The sequence below is a fragment of the Rhincodon typus genome, chromosome 42, assembly GCF_021869965.1.
Source record: "Rhincodon typus isolate 14 chromosome 42, sRhiTyp1.1, whole genome shotgun sequence".
Classification (NCBI taxonomy): domain Eukaryota; kingdom Metazoa; phylum Chordata; class Chondrichthyes; order Orectolobiformes; family Rhincodontidae; genus Rhincodon; species Rhincodon typus.
The window spans coordinates 10,967,376-10,987,164 of NC_063373.1; the positions used below are offsets into that span (position 1 = coordinate 10,967,376).

At 44.4% G+C, this 19,789-nt stretch overlaps 1 long non-coding RNA gene across 2 annotated transcripts in view; it reads right to left on the bottom strand.

Annotated features, from left to right (window-relative positions):
* Window positions 1–19,789, bottom strand: part of LOC125487607 — a 56,828-nt gene that overhangs the window by 26,268 nt on the left and 10,771 nt on the right. For both annotated transcript variants that reach the window (XR_007265976.1, XR_007265975.1), the window contains exons 2-3: window positions 8,964–9,089; window positions 6,010–6,139 (exon numbers count right to left, since the gene is read on the bottom strand). This is a non-coding gene — a long non-coding RNA (uncharacterized LOC125487607). The remainder of the gene's footprint in view (window positions 1–6,009; window positions 6,140–8,963; window positions 9,090–19,789) is intronic.

Genomic DNA, 19,789 nt, shown 5'->3' on the forward strand with positions numbered 1-19,789 from the left:
GAAGGGATGGATCTGGGTGGGATGCTCTTTGAGGATCAGTGTAGACTTAATGGGCTAAATGGCCTGCTTCCACACTGTAGGGATTCTACCATTGTACTTTTGGGAAGTTTCTGGTCTGGCCGAAAAGTGACGCCCAAAACAAAGACACACGAACTCTTCAATGATCTCACATGGCCAAGCAAGCCCATCGATTATATCAAACCACTCTGAAGTCTTAAAGGATAAAACTGGGCAAAACACCAGGTACCAACCCTGGTATCGGAAAAGGGAACAGGAAACACAGTCCTGTCAACCCTGCAGAGGCCTCCTTCTGAGAGCTTGTAGTAACATTTACAGAGCTTTCCCACAGAACTGCACAGAAATATAGTGAAATGAGTTTGCGATTCCACACATTGAGCCTCCACCCATTCTAGTTCATGACCGAAGACCTCTGTTTAATACACTTTTCCCACACAATGTACATTTCCCTTAATGTGATTAGCCATCGGGAAAATATGAAAAAGGAACTGCAGTTCTCCCTTCGGTGCATCGATCCCCCACTCCCCCCCCCACCCCCATTCAATATAATGATGGCTGATCCTCTATCTCCACTCCATACTCCAGCTCTCTCCCCATCCCTTTAGTGTCCAGAAATTCTTACTTACATTCAGTACCTTGGCTGTCATAGCCTTACGTAGTACAGAATTCCCCTGGTTCACCAGTCTGAGTGCAAACATTTATTCTCATCCCAACGCAGAGTGGCCTCCATGTACCTGAGGCTGTGATCCCTTGTTTTAGAAGTCCCAGCCATGGAAATTATCATCCCTGCTTCCAAACTGTCTTGTCCTTTCAGAGTGTTACATATTTTACAGAGATCTCCACTCATTTTCCAAAACTGCATGGAATACAGGCCCAGTTAACCCAAAGACTGCTCACACAACAAGCCTGTCATCCCAGAGATCAGTCTGATAATCCTTTGCTGCACTCCCTCAATGCCAGGTTTGTCCTTTATTAGGTAAGGACGTTCCTATACAATGTTCGAGATAAGGTCTCATCAAGGCCCTACACAGCTGCAGTAAGACAACCTTACTGCTGTACTCAAATGCCCTTGAAATGAAGGAAAATAAATAATGTACTGACCTAACTGCTTTCTGCACCCACAATATTACTTTCAGTGACTAGTGTACAAGGAGATCCAGATCCTTAGTTACCATTAGCCACTTGACAGGTCTATGTACACTGGTTGGAAGCCAGAAGTCACTGCCACACATGGACCACAGAAGAAAACAAAAGGGAGCATAAGTCCCTTTAATAGATCAACTTTTTCATCCAATCCCTTTTCAAATTGTAGGCTGCCATTCTATTCTTCCCCAACAAATTGCACATGATCACATCATCATTGCACTTCATCTGCCATGTGTTTGCCCATTCCTTCTACTTGTCTCAATCACCCTGGCGCTTTTTTTACATCATCCTCGCCACTCAGAATCCTATATAGTTTAGTGTCATCAGTAGAGTTGAGGGAATCAAATGCAATATTTGCAATCAAATTTTTGATATGTATTTTGAATAGCTGGAGTCCAAGCACCATTCCCTGCAATAGCCCACGAGCTGTCAGCTATCCCATTCTGAAACCATCTCCATCTATTATCCCCAAGCCAATAAGATTTGATTCTGTGCATAAGGCTTGGGAATTCATTAAAAATCTTTATGAAAATCCAAATGCACTGCATTCATTGCTTCTCCATAACAGATCCACCAGTCAGTTTCTCAAGTATGATTCACTCTTTATTAATCTATGTTGATTTTGTCTGTGCCCATTGCTTTCAGACCCAATAATTTCTCCAAAACTGTTTATTTACTAATTTCATTCCACTCCTTTTTCTCACCAGACATGACATTGCCAGGAAAATTTTCCCCTGGACTATGACCCCACTGTGGCACATCAGGCCACTGTATCAACAACAGTAACTGATTTCATTTCATCTGGTGATTTCCCAGTCCCCACTATGTCCCCAAGCTGATCGTCCCCAAGTCCCGCATAGCTCACTTCTACCTCCTTCTAAAAATCCACAAACAGGACTGCCCAGGCTGACCCATTGTTTCAGCCTGCTCCTGCCCCACAGAACTCATCTCTTCCTACTTTCACACAGTTTTTTCTCCCCTGGTCCAGTCCCTGTCTACACACATTCCATTATTCTTCCTGATGCTTTTTGCCAGTTTCAGAATTTCCAGTTTGCAGGCTCCTTACCATGGGCATGCAATCCCGTCACACATCCATCCCCCACCCAGATTATCTCAGGGCTCTCCGATTCTTCCTGAACCACCCCATTCTCCTCTGCTTGGCTAAGCTTGTCCTCACCTTCAACAATTTCCCTTTTAATTTCTCTCATTTTCTTCAGGTCAGAGGGGTGGCCATGAGCACCTGCATGACCTGCAGTTATGCCTGTCTCTTCATGTGGTACATGGAATATTTCTTGTTCCAGTCCTATTCTAGCCCTCACCCACAACTATTTCTCCGATATAATCAGTGCTGCTTCCTTCTCTCGTCTGGAATTTGAAAAGTTCATCAATTTTGCTTCCAGTTTCCACCCTGTCCTTCTTTCACCTGCTCTATCTCTGACTCCTCCCTTCCCTTCCTCAACATCTCTGATTCAATTTCTGCGGATAGACTAGCCACAAATATTCACTAGGAACCCACCGATTCCCACAGTTATGTGGACTATACAGGGAGGCAGGATACAAGGATGTCAAGACTTCATTCCATTCTCAGTTCCTTTGTCTTCATTGCATTCTTCTGATGAGGCCAACTTCAGCAAGGGAGCCTCTGAAATATCCATCTTCTTCCTCAATTAAAGATTCCCATGACTGTTGTAGACAGGGCCTTCAACTGGGTCTCACCCATCTCCCGCACTTCCGCACTCACTCCTTCTCTTCCATCCCACAACAGCAATAGGGTTCCCCTTATCCTTACCTATCAGCATCCATATCCAGAAGGTCATCAGCTGCCATTTCCGCCAGCTCCAGCAAGATGCCACCACCAGACATATTCCCCTCCCGTCCCTTGTCCACCTTCCACAGGGACCGTTCCCTCCGGAACACCCTGGTCCACTCCTCCTTCACTTCCAACACCCCCACAGTACCTTCTCTGCAACCAGTGAAGGTATAACACCTGGCCATTTACCTCCTCACTCTCCAAGGGCTCAAACATACCTTCCAGGTGAAGCAGCACTTCACACAATCTAGTCTAATGCATTTGCAGCTCATATTGTGGTCCCATCTACATTGGGAAAATGAAGTGTAGACTGGCTGACAACTTCACAGAACATCTACATTCTGACCACAAGAAAGATTGAGCTTCCAGTTGCCTACCACTTCAACACACCACCCATTCCCTGGCCAACATCTCTGCTGGAACACTACAGCAAGCCTGAGACAAAGTTCAGTGCCAGCTGGAAGAACAACACCTCATTTTTGACCTGGGGACCCTGCAGCCCTCTAGACTCGATATTGAGTCCAATAATTTTAGGGTCTGAACTCTCCTATGGCCTAGCCCTACCCCACAGCTGGCCTTGTTATCACTTACCCTGTCATTACACAGTACCTATTGTTAGCCATTAACACTCTCCCATTAGCAGCTATTCACCCTTCTAGCCAGATCGTTAGCAACTCCTTTGTCTGTCCAACTGTTCTTCTCTCTTTAGGCCCTATCCCAACTTATCATTTACTCCTTACCCCCTCTCCCAACCCTACTGTGGGGCAGCACGGTGGCTCAGTGGTTAGCACTGCTGCCTCACAGCACCAGGGACCCGGGTTCGATTCCAGCCTCGGGCGACTGTCTATGTGGAGTTTGCACGTTCTCCCCATGTCTGCGTGGGTTTCCTCCGGGTGCTCCGGTTTCCTCCCACAGTCCAAAGATGTGCAGGTTAGGTGGATTGGCTGTGCTAAATCGCGCATAGTGTCCAGGGATGTGTAGATTAGGGGGATGGGTCTGGGTGGGACGCTCCAAGGTTCAGTGTGGACTTGTTGGGCCGAAGGGCTTGTTTCCACGATGTAGGGATTCTATCTTCTGCATATAAACTGACATTTTCCCAGCTACCATCAGTTCTGAGAAAGGGTCGCTGGACCAGAAATGTTAACTGATTTTTCTTCACAGACATTGCCAGATCTGCTGAGCTTTTCCTGCAATTTGTTTTTGTTTCTGATTTACAGCATTCACAGTTGTTTCAGTTTTTGTTACGATTTTTGTTTTGTTTCATTTTCTTCTGCAGAAGAACCAATTTAATATCTGTTTTCCATTCTCCAATTCCAGACTATAATGAAGCTACACTTGTCTTCTCTAACCTTTCACATTGGCATACTTTTAGAAGTTATTACAGTTCACGCTTATAACCATTGTTAATATACTCTTCAGAAATCTGTCTTATGCTGCTTAATGATTGACCTTCCACAATCAAACAATCATAGAAGCATAGTCTTTACACTGTCAGTAGTACAACATGTTCTACATTAGTTCCACTTTCGTACAGGAGGCCCATAGCCACAAATGTTATGACACTTCATGTGCTCATTCAAGTTGATTTTAAATGGTTGTGAAGTTACCCACCACAACTAGCTTCTCAGGAAGTGCATTCCAGACCGCTAACATCCTCTTGGTGAAAAGCAATCCTGAAATCCTCTCTAAACCTCAAATCCTTCACTTTAAAGCTGTGCTCCCTTGTTCTTGGCTGACTATCCACCTTCTTCATGCCTCTGTAATCTTATACTTCAGAATTATTTCTCCCCCAACCTTCTCTACCCCAACACAAACAACCTGAGCTTATCCAACCTCTCTTCATAGCTGATTTGCTCCATCGCAGGGAATATCCTAATGAAGCTCCTCTGCACCCCCTCCAATGCAACCATATCCTTCCTGTAACGTGGCAACCTGAACTGCACACAGTATTCCTAACCAAAGTCCTTTATAGTTCTTATAAATTATGCCTCGATGAATACAGCCCATGCCTACAGTCCCCTATCCCTTCTCAGCTAACCTATTCACATTTCCAGTCTTTTTAAGGATCTGTGGAGAATCACCCTCTGAGTTTCCTCGTGTGCTGCTATTCATTGAGTACTTCCCTGTCCGGTGTCTTCTTTCAAGTTGCATCACTTCATATTTGTCAGGTTAAAATTCAATCTGCCATTGATCTGCCCATCCAACAATTTCATCTATAGCTTCCTATAACATAAGATCTTATTCCTCACTACCAACAACCAAGCCAATATTTGTGCCAAACACAAACTTATCACACTTTCCCCCACCCCCTCAAAATTCACATCTACATTATTTTTAAATACCACAAATAAGCGACACAGCACTGATCCCTGTGATACACCAGCGGACACTGGTCTCTAGTCACACAAACAGCCTTCTACCACCATTGGATGCAACTTGTGACTAGTTTAGTTTAGGAAATCTGACTGGGATGGAGGAGTTGGACCGAAGGGTCTATTTCTGTGCTGCATGACTGTGACTGCAGTTACTGGAGGAGACTGCAGTATAGGTACATTGTTGAGACTGAAGCAAGTTACAGAGATAGAGGTGGTAGTCAGGATTGGAGCATCTTTCAAATATATGGAGGGATTGTTGGGAGGGGAGGAGGTTACAGAGATAAGAATAGCAGTTTATAGGAGTCAGAATGATTGAACACACTGGTCCACGAGACACGACATAAATACAGTGCTAGAGAAGGCACAACAAACAGGACGTTCCCCAACTTTGTTACCACCCTATCGTGGGGATATGTTTTCACCTCTGTTGTACTGGTCCTCACCAAGACAGCACAGGCCTGGATTGATAACTGCCAACTTCCTATGCTGTCCTAGGAAGGCTCAGAACAAAGCGTAAAGTAGATCTTCTGAGAGGGGATGGTGGTTGAGTGTGAAATCTTTTGTACTCCCCCTTCAGCACTGTATCTATGTCATGTCTTGTCGGCTTTTGTTTCGAGCCTCCTAATTGCTCTCTGCTTTGTTCACCGAGTGTGATCTTACCTGGTTGCAGGATTTATTGAAGACTCCAGATCTCGCTGCCCTTTGTTTCTCTGGTTGACCAACGTCTTCAATGAAGTGATGAATGAGACAGGAGTTGAGAATTCTGCGGAGTCAGGAATTCCCCATGTATCTGCAGGAGACGGAGTAATATGCAGGCTCAGGAACTGGACTGATGCAGTGAGGAATACAGATGTAGAATGTTATTGAGTCCCACAGGGATCTGGAAAATCCCATTCTCCATCACTGGCCTGTGCTGCTTCATTCTCTCTGGAGTGGAGAATTCTGCTGTCTCAGGATCTCCGAGTGGCTACATGAAAACAAAGGCAGACAGAGGCAGCACAGTGAGGGATACCATGTGCAGAGATACTGAGTGATACTGCCGGAGGGCAGGAAGATTTCAGGAACAAACAATGGTGCAGGGAAAAAAAAAGTGGTATTGATTCATAGAGCACTGGCCACTCAGGCAAAGTGAGTCCTACATTGGGATGGGCTCCACTGGTGTGGTGTTGGCACCAGTGTCCTGGCCAATCACATAACTAGGATTATAGACAGGGCTTTAAACTGAGAGGAGGAGAATGCAGTGTTCAAATGAAGCAAGATTTCCAAATCCAAAGCATAATGGTGAATCATCAGAACAGCATTATGACATAGCTGATGACAAGCAGAAAGGAGCAGATCTTAATGAAAATTCTATAACTGAAAATAAGTGTGATAGGAAATAGTGGTCAAAGTAAATGAAAACACTATTTATCTCAATGCACAAAGTATCTGCAATAAGATAGACCGACCTGTGACACAGAGGTCAACGATTAAGAGTGAATCACTATCAGGGAGACGTGGTTACAAGGGGGACAAAAGATGCAAAAATCAATATTTGAGGAACACGACGTTGCAGATAGACAAATAGTATGGGAAAGCAAAAGGAATAAACCCGATAGCTAGAGATAAAAAAATCTTTACCAAGGAAGGAGTTGGTCACTGATTATGAAGTGGAATCAGTGTGAACACAATATAGCTGTTGTTAAGTATTGGAAAACACAAATGGGAGAGCTGTTAACAGTGCAATGGCATTGGGCCTGTAAAACACTGCATCAAATAGGAAATTATTGGAAGTTGTAACAAAGAACTGGTCTAATTGTGGGGGACTTCAATCTTGAAATAGTCTGGTACAATCATGCAGGAAAGATTGCCCTTGAGTTGGGAGTTTGTAGAACGTATTTTGTCAGCATTTCTCAAACAATAAGTCCCTCATCAGCACCACCCTCTTCCCTCGCACTGTATGGGCTGGAGGTGGTTAGAGAGAAGAGTGATGTTCAGTAGCTGGAGGGGCTTACAGCGAGGGTATACTGTAAGGACTGGAGAATGAAAGAGTTTCACTTAAGGAGAGATAGGTGAGTATTTGGCACAGAGCAATACAGAAATGGATGATCCCAAGCTCCCTATTCGTCATTCCCTCAGTGAGCTGCTCTCATCCAGTCTGGTGTCAAGCCCCATATACAAAGACCTTGAAGTTTCCCAGCTGTTACTGCTCAGGTCCTGGTTCACTAACCTCTGAACGAGTTGGTGAAGTAACATCGGACAGATATTTATATCCTACAGACTGTCTAGAAATACTATGTCATACATAGCAGAGGTATTAACAAATAAAAATGTGCACCCAGATGCCCTGGTTTAACAATCGCATTAATGACAGCCTGTAGAAAACAGAAGAATCCATGAAATTTCACTGCATGGGTCAAAGTCAATGCAGAAGTTTCACACTCCCTGCTTGGTAAACAATCCTGAGGTCTCTCAAACTACCAGAAAGAAAATAACTTATTCCAAATGAAGGCTTGGTTGAGGTGAGCTCTGGTCAGTCATGTTGATCTGGAGGTCACTAGATGCATGGAGAGTTTTCTACCAAAGCAGTATCAGGCACACAAACAGAATGGGCAAATAGATTCACATCTGAACTCATCTCCCAGCCTGTGAATCTGAAGCTGTGCTCAGCCATTCTAGTAATGAGCTTCAAAATCAACTCGGCAAGATCCCAGGCTTGTGTATTTGCAACTGCAAACTATTTTGCTTTGGAAATCTGTGGTCTGATCAGGAAAATCCGTGATTCAACTTTGTGCCCCAGTGTATCAAATTATAACATCCCCTAGATTCCACAGCACTTCCTACCTCTGTAACACCCTGCAGGTACTACAATTCCTCCTACCTTCAGGAAAGGAGGGTTGTACTGACTGCAGCAGGTTTCACAAGTAGGGAGGATTGTAGCGACAGAGAGATTACAGGAACACAGTAGTGAGGGTTGCAGCACTCCATTGTGATAGGGAGGCTTGGACCGCTGAAGATGTTTGTTGGGACAGGAGTGGTTTACATGGGAAAGGAGTGTCATGACTGGAGGAGAAGAATAGCGAGATAGCACATGGTAATGGCGATGGGAAGGGTATGCACTGGACGTGGCTATACAGATAGTGAGGCTTTGAATGGCTAAGGGAGTTAAAGAAAGGTGGCTTTGAGTCTGAAAGATGTTACAAAGATAGGGAGAGTTGTAGGTTTTAAGTATGCAAAGGATTTGTAGGGACGGCAGGTGGTTACAGATATAAGAACTGTTGTAGGTGTTAAGAGGGATTGAAAACACTGGCCCACAAGACATGTTCGAATACAGCATCGAAGAGGGAACACAGAACAGAAATATCCCATGTGTCCTTACCACCTGCTGGAGAGAGGTAGTACTGAGCCTCAGTAAGATAGCACGGGCCCAGATTTATAAGAGGTCTTCCTTTGCTGTCCTCATTTGGTTCAGTGCAGAAGAGGTGAAAGCAGACCTTTCACACCAGAATGGTCATGGAGCCTGAGATCTTTCTGCTCTGCGTTTCCTCTTCAACACCGTACCTATGTCATGACTTATGGGTCTACAAATTCAAGGCCTCACAGACTCCTCCCTGCAGCGTTTGCTGTTTTCTTACTTCACTCAGGATTTATTAGAGGCTCCAAATCTCTCTCCATTTACTCTGGCTGACCAACCGTCTTCAATGAGGTGATGGACGAGACCAGAGTTGGGAATTCTGTTGCACCAGGAACTCCATAAATAGCTATAGAAGACAGAGAAAGAGACAAACTCAAATTAGACTGATGCAGTGAGCATACATGTAGAACGGTACTGGATCGCACAGAGATCAGGAAAATCCCAGTCTCCAACCCTGGCCTGTGCTCCTTTACCTCTCTGGGGTGCGGAAATCAGTTGGCTGATGATCTGGTGAAGCTGCAAGAGTGAGAGCTGCTAACAGAAGCAGCAATTAGACCCACACAGTGAGGGATACCACCAGAGTGCAGGAAGATTTCAGGATCAAACAATTGTGTAGGAAAAATGGATTTTGATTCACGGTGCACTGGAATCAGTGCTCAGGGATGAGAAATCATAGATCATAGAATCTCTACAGTGTGGAAACAGGCCCTTCGGCCCAACAAGTCCACACCAAACCTCAGAGCATCCCACCCAGACCCAAACCCCTATAACCATTAGCGGGACAGGCAATGGCCTGGTGGCATTATCGCTAGACTGTTAATCTGGAAACTCAGCAAATGTGGACCCTGGTTCGAATTCCAACATGGCAGATAGTGGAATTTGAATTCATAATTTTGCAAAACGTGGAATTAAGAATCGACAAAATGACCATGAAACCGTTGCTGATGTTGTTATGAAAAACCCATCTGACTGACTAATGTCCTTTAGGGAAGGAAATTTGCTGTCCTCACCCAGACTGGCCTAATGGACTCCAGACACACAGCAATGTGGTTGCCCTCTTAAATGTCATAGCAAGCCACTCAGTCCCAGGGCAGCTAGGGGTGGGCAATAAATGCTGGCTAGCCAGAGACACAATATCCCAAGAGTGAGTTAAAAATAAAATCCATTGGGAGGGGCTCCACTGGAACCATGCTGCAACCAGTGTCCTGGTCAATCATGTAACGAGGTTTATGGACAGGGTTTTAAACTGACACAGGGGAGGCAGGAGCAGGGTTCAGGTGAAAGGAGCATTCCAAATCCAAAAAGAAAAGGTGTAGCATCAGAACAGCATGGTGATACGGCTGAAGAAAGGAACAGGAAGCGACATATTTTAACTAAATTTGTACATCAGCGAATAGGTTTGTAACAGGAAAGTGTGGTTAAAAAGTAAATTAGAATTTTTTTGAATGGAAAACATATTTACAATAAGATAGATGGACTTGTGACAAAGATAAATTACATGGATTTAGTCGCCAAAGAGATGTGCTTACATGACAAAAGGTGACAAATTAGTATTCAATGGTACACAACTCAGGCAGAACAGGAAGCAGGATGCGTACCTTGACAGTAATGGATAACAAAGGCATTACAGAGAAAGGATTTGGCCTTAGAATATGAAGAATCAGTTTGAATGCAAATTCTGGGTAAGAAGTGTCAAAAACATAAGTAGGAGAACAGATTTTAGGTCCCCTAACAACATTTCACTGCTCATTAGTGCATTAAACAGGAATTCAGTGGAATTTGTAACAAAAGGAAGTGTGATAATTTTGGGAGACGTCAACCTTCGTATCATCTGGAACAGTCACACTGGCAAGAATAATATGCACAGAGGAGTTTGGAGAATTTTTTGTCAGTGTTTCTTTGCACAACACTTTGTGCAACTGACTAGGGATGTAACTATCTAAGATCAACCACTATGTGATGAAGCTGAGTGAGTGAGTGAGTGATATCACACTAAGAGATCCTCTGTGAAATTGTGATCAGGTGGAATTCAAAGGCATTATGAAGTTTTAAAGTGACAATGTAAAGGACGAACAACAATCGAAAACAGAAACAAAGCCAATTACATGAGTTTTGGTGCGGAACTGACCAGAGTAAACAGGCTGAAATGTACAGTTGAAAATGAACAATGGAAAACATTTGAAGGAACAATATAAAATATTCAAAGGGACATTCCATTGAAACAGACAAAACTTCAGCAAGAATTCCCTGCCTGTGCCTCACTCGGGACATAAAGGATCATATCCAATTAACAGAAGCTTAGAAGGGCACCTAAAAAAAAATTAACAATACTGAAGAAAGAAGGTTTTTGAAAACGACAAAGGGTGACAAAAACATGGAAGCAGGTGTTAAAGGGATCGCAAGGGTTCTTTCAGCGGGAGGAGTGCAGTAAGAGGAAACTTTTTTAGCGTTTAAATGAGATAATAGGAATAGGAAGAGTTGAAGGTGCTGGATATGAGAAGTGTATTACAGAGAGTGCCAAGGGTCTGAATGGTGTTACAAAGTCAAAATGAATTGTTGCAACTGAAGGGATTTGCTGAGGTAGGGAGAAAATATGCACTTTTATTTATTCATTCATGCGATATGGGTGTCACTGGCTGGACCAGCATTCATTGCCCACTGTCCAGAAGACAGCTCAGAGTCAGATGCTGTGGGTCTAGAGTCACATGTTGGCCAGTGTAGATAAGAATGTCAGATGTCCTTCCCTAAATGACACAAGTGAACCAGATGAGCTTTTCCTGGTGATCCACAATCCTTAGTGGCCTCACCAATGTCTTGTACAGCCACAACATGACATCCAACTCCTATTCTCAATGCTCTAACCAACGAAGGCAAGCGTGACAACTACCTTCTTCACCACCGTGTCTACCTAGACAGCATTTTCAAGGAACTATGTACTTGCAACCCTAGGTCTCCCTGTTTGGGAGCACTGGCCAAAGATCTACCATTAACTGTAGAAGTCCTCCCCTGGTCTGTCTGACCAAAATACAACACCCTCACAATTACCTACATTAGGTACAAAATGATCAAAGGTATAGATAGAGTGGACAGCCAGAGACTTTTTCCTAGGGTGGAGGCACCTATTACAAGGCGGCATAGTTTTAAAGTGAGTGAAGGTAGATAAGGGGAGACGTCAGAGGTAGGTTCTTTACTCAAAGATTGGTAGGGGCATGGAATGCATTGCCAGAGAGGGTAGTGGAGTCGGCCTCATTAGGGGCATTTAAGCGGCTATTAGATAGGCGTATGGATGACAGTATAAGGTAGGGGTAGAGGTCAGATAGACCTTGGGTTTAGGGTAAAAGTTCGGCACAACATCGTGGGTGAAGGGCCTGTACTGTGCTGCACTGTTCTATGTTATATTAAACTCCCTGTTATTCATCAGTCCACTGACCCAGCTGACCAATATCCTGTTGTATTCTTAGATAACCCTATTCACTGTCCACTATGCCAACAATTTTAGTGTCATCAAACTTACTAACCATGCCTCCTATATTCTCATCCAAAATTTTATATAAATGACAAACAACAGTGGACCAGCACCAATCCTTGCAGCACACCACTGGTCACAGACCTCCAGTCTGGGAAACAACCCTTTACCAATATCCTCAGTTCCTACGATTGTGACAATTTTGTATCAAATCATCTGGCTGTCCCTGGATCCCATCTGATCTAAACTTATTAACCAGTCTATTATGCGGATTCTTGTCGAAGGCCTTGCTAAAGTCCATGTAGATAAAATCTACCAGTCAGTTTTCATCTATCTCTTGGTCACCTCAACAAAACCTCCATCAGGTTCGAGAGACATGATTTTCCATGCACAAAGCTATACTGGCTATCGCTAATCAGTCCTTGCCTTTCCAAATATCCTGGCTCTCAGAATCTCCTCCAACAACTTAGCACCACTGATGTCAGTCTCACTGGTCTGTTGTTTCCTGGCTTTTCTTTGGAGCCCTTAAACGATGGGACAACATTAGCCACCCTCCAGTCTTCCTGCACTGCACCATGGCTGTCAGTGAGATAAATATCTCTACTAGGGGTCCCACAGTTTCTTTCCCAGCTTCCCACAATATCACTTGATCAGGTCTTGGGGATTTATGTGTTTTAAGACCTTCAGAACCTCCTGTTGTCTATTGTGGACTCTTTTCAAGACATCACGATTTAGTTCCTGAAGTTCCAGTAAATACTGACGCAAAGTATGTGTTTTGGATCTCACCCATCTCCTATGATTCCACTCAGACAACCTCGTTGATCTCTAAAGGACCCATTGCCTCCAGTGTTAGCCCCTGTTGAAACTTGTCAAAAGGCTCCTGGAAATTCAAATAAACCATATCCCCCTACCACCACTCCCCTGCCATACCCTTATCTCTTCTGCCATTTACAGCCACACCAAAAAAAATATAAAATCCAACAGGTTCATCAAAAATATTTTCCTTAAATAAAATTGTGCGTCTTCCATTGTTTCTAAGGATCCAGATATTGTTTATTGTCATATCCTTTACAATAAAATTCCAGCATTTCCCTAGTTATTGTCGGGTTAACATTGTTTAGTTTCAATCCTTGTGTATCAATCTGAAAAAAGGTAGTTTACAGGTTCAGCAGATAATAGAAAAGGTAAATCAAATGCTGGCATTTATTACAAATGGAATGGAGTCGAAAAATAGAGGTCTTGCTAAAACCATGCAAGCTTCACCACACCTAGAATATTATGAACAGTACCTGTTCCTGAAGGACAGATATTCCTGCATTGGAGGCATACCAGAGAGGGTTCACTTGGCTCAACATGGGAATGGAGGGATTTTCTAAGAAGAGGTTAAATAAATTAAGCTTGAACTCATTGGAGTGTAGAAGAAAAAGAGAGAAATTTAATGAAACACCCAAGACTCTTAGGAGTTTTGACAGGGTAGATGCTGGGAAGTTAGAAAATAGATCTGTACAACACAGCAACAGGCTCTTCAGCCCTGCATAGTTCTGCCAACCATGATGCTATTCTAAACTAAGATCATCTGCCCGCACATAATCCATATTCCTCTATTCTCTGTCTCTTCCAGTTTAGAGAGCTGGACCATCCCAGCTGTTCACACTGAGAATCACAGCATGTTAGGATAAAATTAAAACTAAACATCCTAATGATTGTAAGAGGCTTTGAATGAATTTGAATGCTCAGCAAGTTGAACTTGAGAGTGATCTGAAGTCACTCCTCATAGGCATGTCTTCAGCTGGAGATGTAACAAGCAGTGCGTCTTCACCATAAACACAGCACTGGGTCTCCCCAGACATCTCTCAGATAGATCCATGCTGTAGCTAGGGGCGTAACCTCACACTGAAGTCCTAGAAATAGGCAGGGAGGGACAGTTTGTCATTTAATGAGCAGCATATACCTCCAATTCACCACCGCCCCCAAAACTGAGAACATAAAAGAATAGGGAAATTGCACAGATATTAAGTAAATATTTTCTCTCATTTCATGGTGGGAAACAAAACAAAAAAAATCACCAATTGTAAAAATTTAGAGACATCAGCATAAATAAAGGCAAAGAAAAACAAAATACTGGCAATAATGGAAAACCAAATTAAAAACAAAATACTGCTGAAACTCAACTGGTTTTGCAGCATCTGTGGACAGATGGTCTAGTATTCCAAAGGAGCTTGCTCAATTATCTGGCAGCAGGTCGTCTTGTGGAACACGAATGTAATTTTATCAATGCCATGGAGAAAAAGGCATAACAATGGAACAGGTTCTTTCATTGGGGGTCAGTTACTCAGCGGTTAGCTCTGTTGCCTGTCAGCACCAGGGACCCAAGTTTGATTCCAGCCTTGGGCAATGTGTGGGATTCCTCCAGGTGCGTTCTCCTTGTGTCTGTGTGGGATTCCTCCAGGTGCTCCTATTTCCTCATACAGTCCAAAGACGTGTAGATAGGTAGACTGGCAATGGTGAATTGCCCCATAGTGTCCAGGGACGTGCAGGCTAGGTGGAATAGGTGAAATGCAGAGTTACAGGGATAGGGTCTGGGTCTGGGTCTGCTTGGGATGCTCGTCAGAGAATAGGGTAAACTCGGTGGGCCGAATGGTCTGATTCCATACTGTAGTAATGCTACGATTTCTATATCCTTTAAGGAGGGAAATTTGCAATCATCTTGTCTGGCCTACATAACACTCCAGCTCCACAGTAGTTATCCTGAAGAGTTGATTACATGAACTGTCTTCATGACAGAGGAAACAAAACAAAATCCAGAAATAGCTATAAACTAGGAGAATATCATACTTGTCCTAGAGGAAGCCCAAGAGATGTTCAGACATTTTATCTTTCATTGTTCACTTCTGGGAAGTGGGTGTCACTGGCTGGGCCAGTATTTTATTGCCTGTCCTATTTGCACTCAGGAAAGTGCTGGGGAGCTGCTGCCTTTAACCATTGCAGCTCATTTGCTGTAAACTGACCCACACTGCTGTTAGGGAGAAAAGTCCAGGATATTGAGTCAACGACACTGAAGGGGCAGCAATATATTTCCAAGTCAGGATGGTGAGTGGCTTAGAGGTAAACTTGCAAGGGATGATGACTCCATGGACCTGCTGCCCTTGTCCTTCTTGATGGAAGAGGTAATTGGTTTGGAAGGCACTGTCTGAGGAGCTTTGTCAATTTCTGTGGATAGTACACACTGCTGCAACTGAGCATCGGTGGATTGACTGCATGTTCAAGGATGTGGTGCCAATAAGGTGGGCTGTTTTGTCCTGCACTGTGTTAAACTTAGTGTTGTTGGAGTTGCATCCATCCAGGCAAGTGGGGAGTATTTCATCGCTGTCTTGACTTGTGCCTTGTAGATGGTGGGCAGGCATTGGAGAGTAAAGAGATGAGTTGAGAGATTCAGGATACCTAACATCTGACCAACTTTTCTAGCCACTGTTTTATATGTCTATTGTAGTTCAGTTTCTAGTCAATAGTAGCCCTAAGGTGTTGACAGTAGGGCGTTCAGTGATGGTAACAAATATCAAAGGACAGTAGTTAGATTGTCTCTTCTTGGAGAAGGTCATTGTCTGGCATCTGTTCGTTACAAGTGTTATTTAACACTTCAGTATAAGCCTGGATATTGTCTCGGTCTTGTTGCATTTGACATGGACTGCTTCAGTATCTGAGAAGCTGTGAATGATGCTGAATTTCGTGTAATCATTGGTGGACATCCCCACTTACAACGTTATCACGTAAGGAAGGTCATTGACAAAGTAGCTAAAAATGGCTGGGCCTAGGAGACTTCTCTGGGGAACTAGGGCTCCTGTGGTATTGTGGTAGTGTCTCTTCCTCTGAGATACAATGCAGGGTGCATTATAACTTCTCTCAACATGTTGATTAAAAATACTTACCTTGAGGAGCTCCTGCAGGAGTTGAGATGACTGACCTCCAACAACCAGAACCATCTTCCTATGTGCATCATCCTCCAAAACTTGGGGCTCATAAGATGGATAACAGATTGGATTCAAATGCATCAATTCTCAAAGGGTGTTACACAATGAATATTGATTAAAAAGTCACACCAAACCCAGGCTTGAGTATTGAAGAGCTATCATCAACTGAAACATTCACTCTGGTTTTCTCTTTGAGTATGTCCAGCATTTACTCCATGATTTTTCCAGAAATATTTCCAGCTGAGAGGAGGAGAAATGTAACATGAAATCATTGTGACTAATTATTCACCTGTAGCAGTCCACGAGGAATTAAAGAAAACGGTTGCAGGAGGAAGCCATTCAGGTCCTCAAGCTTGCTCAGCCATTTGATATGATCATGGCTGATCATCCAACTCAGTACTTTGTTCTTGATGTCTTCACATACTCTTTGATCCTGTTAATCCCAAGAACTGTATCTGTCTCCCTTCTGAAAACATTCAATGCTTTGGCCTCAACTACTTTCTGTGGCAGTGAATTCCACAAGCTCACCACTCTCTGGGTGAAGAGATTTCTCCACATCTCAGTTCTAAATTACCTACCCTATACTAAAGACTATGACCCCGGCTTCCAGACTGCCCAGTGATTGGAAACACCCTTTGTGTTTATTCTGTCTCATCCTGTCAGAATTTTGTAGGCTCTGAAAACCTCCTTCAATCTGTTAAACTCCAGTGAATATCATCCTAACCAATCTAATCTCTCTTTATATCTCATTCCTGCCATCCCAAGAATAAGTCTGGTCAACCTTCGAAACACTTTCTCTGTAATCAGATAAAGGAGACCAACACTGCACTTAATATTCCAGGGGTGATCTCACTAAGGCAATTGCAGCCGGACATTCCTGCATCTGTACCTGAATGATCCACTTTGAAGGCCAACATACCATTTTCCTTCTTCACCCTCTGCTGCACCTGCTTGCTTACTTGACACTTTCTAAGGAAAGGTCACTGGACCAAAAACATTAACTCTGATTTGTCTTCACAGAAGCTGCCAGAACTGCTGAGCTTTTCCAGCACTTTCTGTTTTTGTTCCAGATTTACAGCATTTTTATTTTGCTTACTTTCCATGGCTGGTATACAAAGACTCTTGAAAGATGAGCACAAAAACATGCACTACTTCCAGGACCACTTCCGTCAGTACTCTGAGAAGAGTAGGATACAGTTCTCAGCTCAAAGGAAGACCCAGTTATACAGGGATAGTAGGAACTGCAGATGCTGAGAATCTGAGATAACAAGGTGTAGAGCTGGATGAACACTGCAGGCCAAGCAGCATCAAAGGAGCAGGAAGGCTGACGTTTCGGGCCTAGACCCTTCTTCAGAAATGCATTTCCCGCAACTCAACCCTCACACCCCCTCCCCACAATAACAACCAAAACAGAATCCCCCTCGCCCTCACGTACCACCCCACCAACCTCCGGATCCAATGCATCATCCTCCGACACTTCTGTCATCTGCAATCCGACCCCACCACCAAAGACATTTATCCCTCCCCACCCAAATCTGCTTTCCGGAGGGACCACTCTCTCAGTGACTCCCTTTTCCGCTCCACACTCCCCTCCAGCCCCACCACACACGGCACTTTTCCCTGCAACCGCAGGAAGTGCTACACCTGCCCCTACACCACCCCTCTCACCCCCATCCCAGGCCCCAAGGAGACTTTCCACATTAAGCAGATGTTCACCTGCACATCTGCTAATGTGGTATACTGCATCTGCTGTTCCCGTTATGGCCTCCTCTACATCGGGGAAACCAAGCGGAGGCTTGGGGACCACTTTGCAGAACACCTATGCTCGGTTCGCACTAAACAACTGCACCTCCCAGTCACGAACCATTTCAACTCCCGCTCCCACTCCTCAGATGACATGTCCATCCTGGGCCTCCTGCAGTGCCACAACGATGCTACCCAAAGACTGCAGGAACAGCAACTCATATTCCGCTTGGCAAACCTGCAGCCCAATGGTATCAATGTGGACTTCACAAGCTTCAAATTCTCCCCTCCCCCTACTACATCCGAAAACCAGCCCAGCTTGTCCCCGCCTCCCTAACCTGTCCTTCCTCCCACCTAGCCCCTCCTGCCACCTCAAACCCCACCGCCATCTCCTACCTACTAACCTCATCCCGCCCCCTTGACTTGTCCGTCCTCCCTGGACTGACCTATCTCCTCCCTACCTCCCCACCTACACTCACCTTTACTGGCTCCATCCCCGCCTCTTTGAACTGCCTGTCTCCTCTCCACCTATCTTCTCTTCTATCCGCCTCCACCTCTCTCCCTATTTATTTCAGAAACCCCTTCCCCTCCCCCATTTCTGAAGGAGGGTGGAGGCCCGAAACGTCAGCCTTCCTGCTCCTCTGATGCTGCTTCGCCTGCTGTGTTCATCCAGCTCTACACCTTGTTATCCCAGTTAGAGCGCAGAGCGTAGAACATAAGTGCAGTACAGGCCTTTCGGCCCTCGATGTTGCACCACCCTGAAGCCCATCTAACCTACACTATTCCATCATCATCCATATGTTTATTCAATGACCATTTAAATGCCCTTAAAGTTGGTGAGTCTACTACTGTTGCAGGCAGGGCATTCCACGCCCTTACTACTCTCTGAGTAAAGAACCTACCTCTGACATCTGTCCTATATCTATCACCCCTCAAGTTAAAGCTATGTCTCCTCGTGCTAACCATCACCATCCGAGGAAAAAGGCTCTCACTGTCCACCCTATCGAATCCTCTGATCATCTTGTATGTCTCTATTAAGTCACCTCTTAATCTTCTTCTCTCCAACGAAAACAGCCCAAGTCCCTCAGACTTTACTCATAAGACCTTCCCTCCATACCAGGCAACATCCTGGTAAATCTCCTCTGCACCCTTTCCAATGTTTCCGCATCCTTCCTATAATGCGGTGACCAGAACTGTACGCAATACGCCAAGTGCGGCCGCACCAGAGTTTTGTACAGCTGCAACATGACCTCATGGCTCCGAAACTCAATCCCTCTACCAATAAAACCTAACACACCGTACACCTTCTTAACAACCCTATCAACCTGGGTGGCAACTTTCAGTGATCTATGCACATGGACACCGAGATCTTTCTGCTCATCCACACTACCAAGAATCTTACCATTAGCCCAGTACTCTGTATTCCTGTTACTCCTTCCAAAGTGAATCACCTCACACTTTTCCGCATTAAACTCCATTTGCCACCTCTCAGCCCAGCTCTGCAGCTTATCCATGTCCCTCTGTAACCTGCAACATCCTTCCGCACTATCCACAACTCCACCGACTTTGGTGTCATCCGCAAATTTACTAATCCATCCTTCTACGCCCTCATCCAGGTCATTTATAAAAATGACAAACAGCAGTGGCCCCAAAACAGATCCTTGAGGTACACCACTAGTAACTGAACTCCAGGATGAACATTTTCCATCAACCACCACCCTCTGTCTTCGTACAGTTAGCCAATTTCTGATCCAAACCGCTAAATCACCCTCAATCCCATGCCTCCGTATTTTCTGCAATAGCCTACCGTGGGGAAACTTATCAAATGCTTTACTCAAATCCATATACACCACATCAACCGCTTTACCC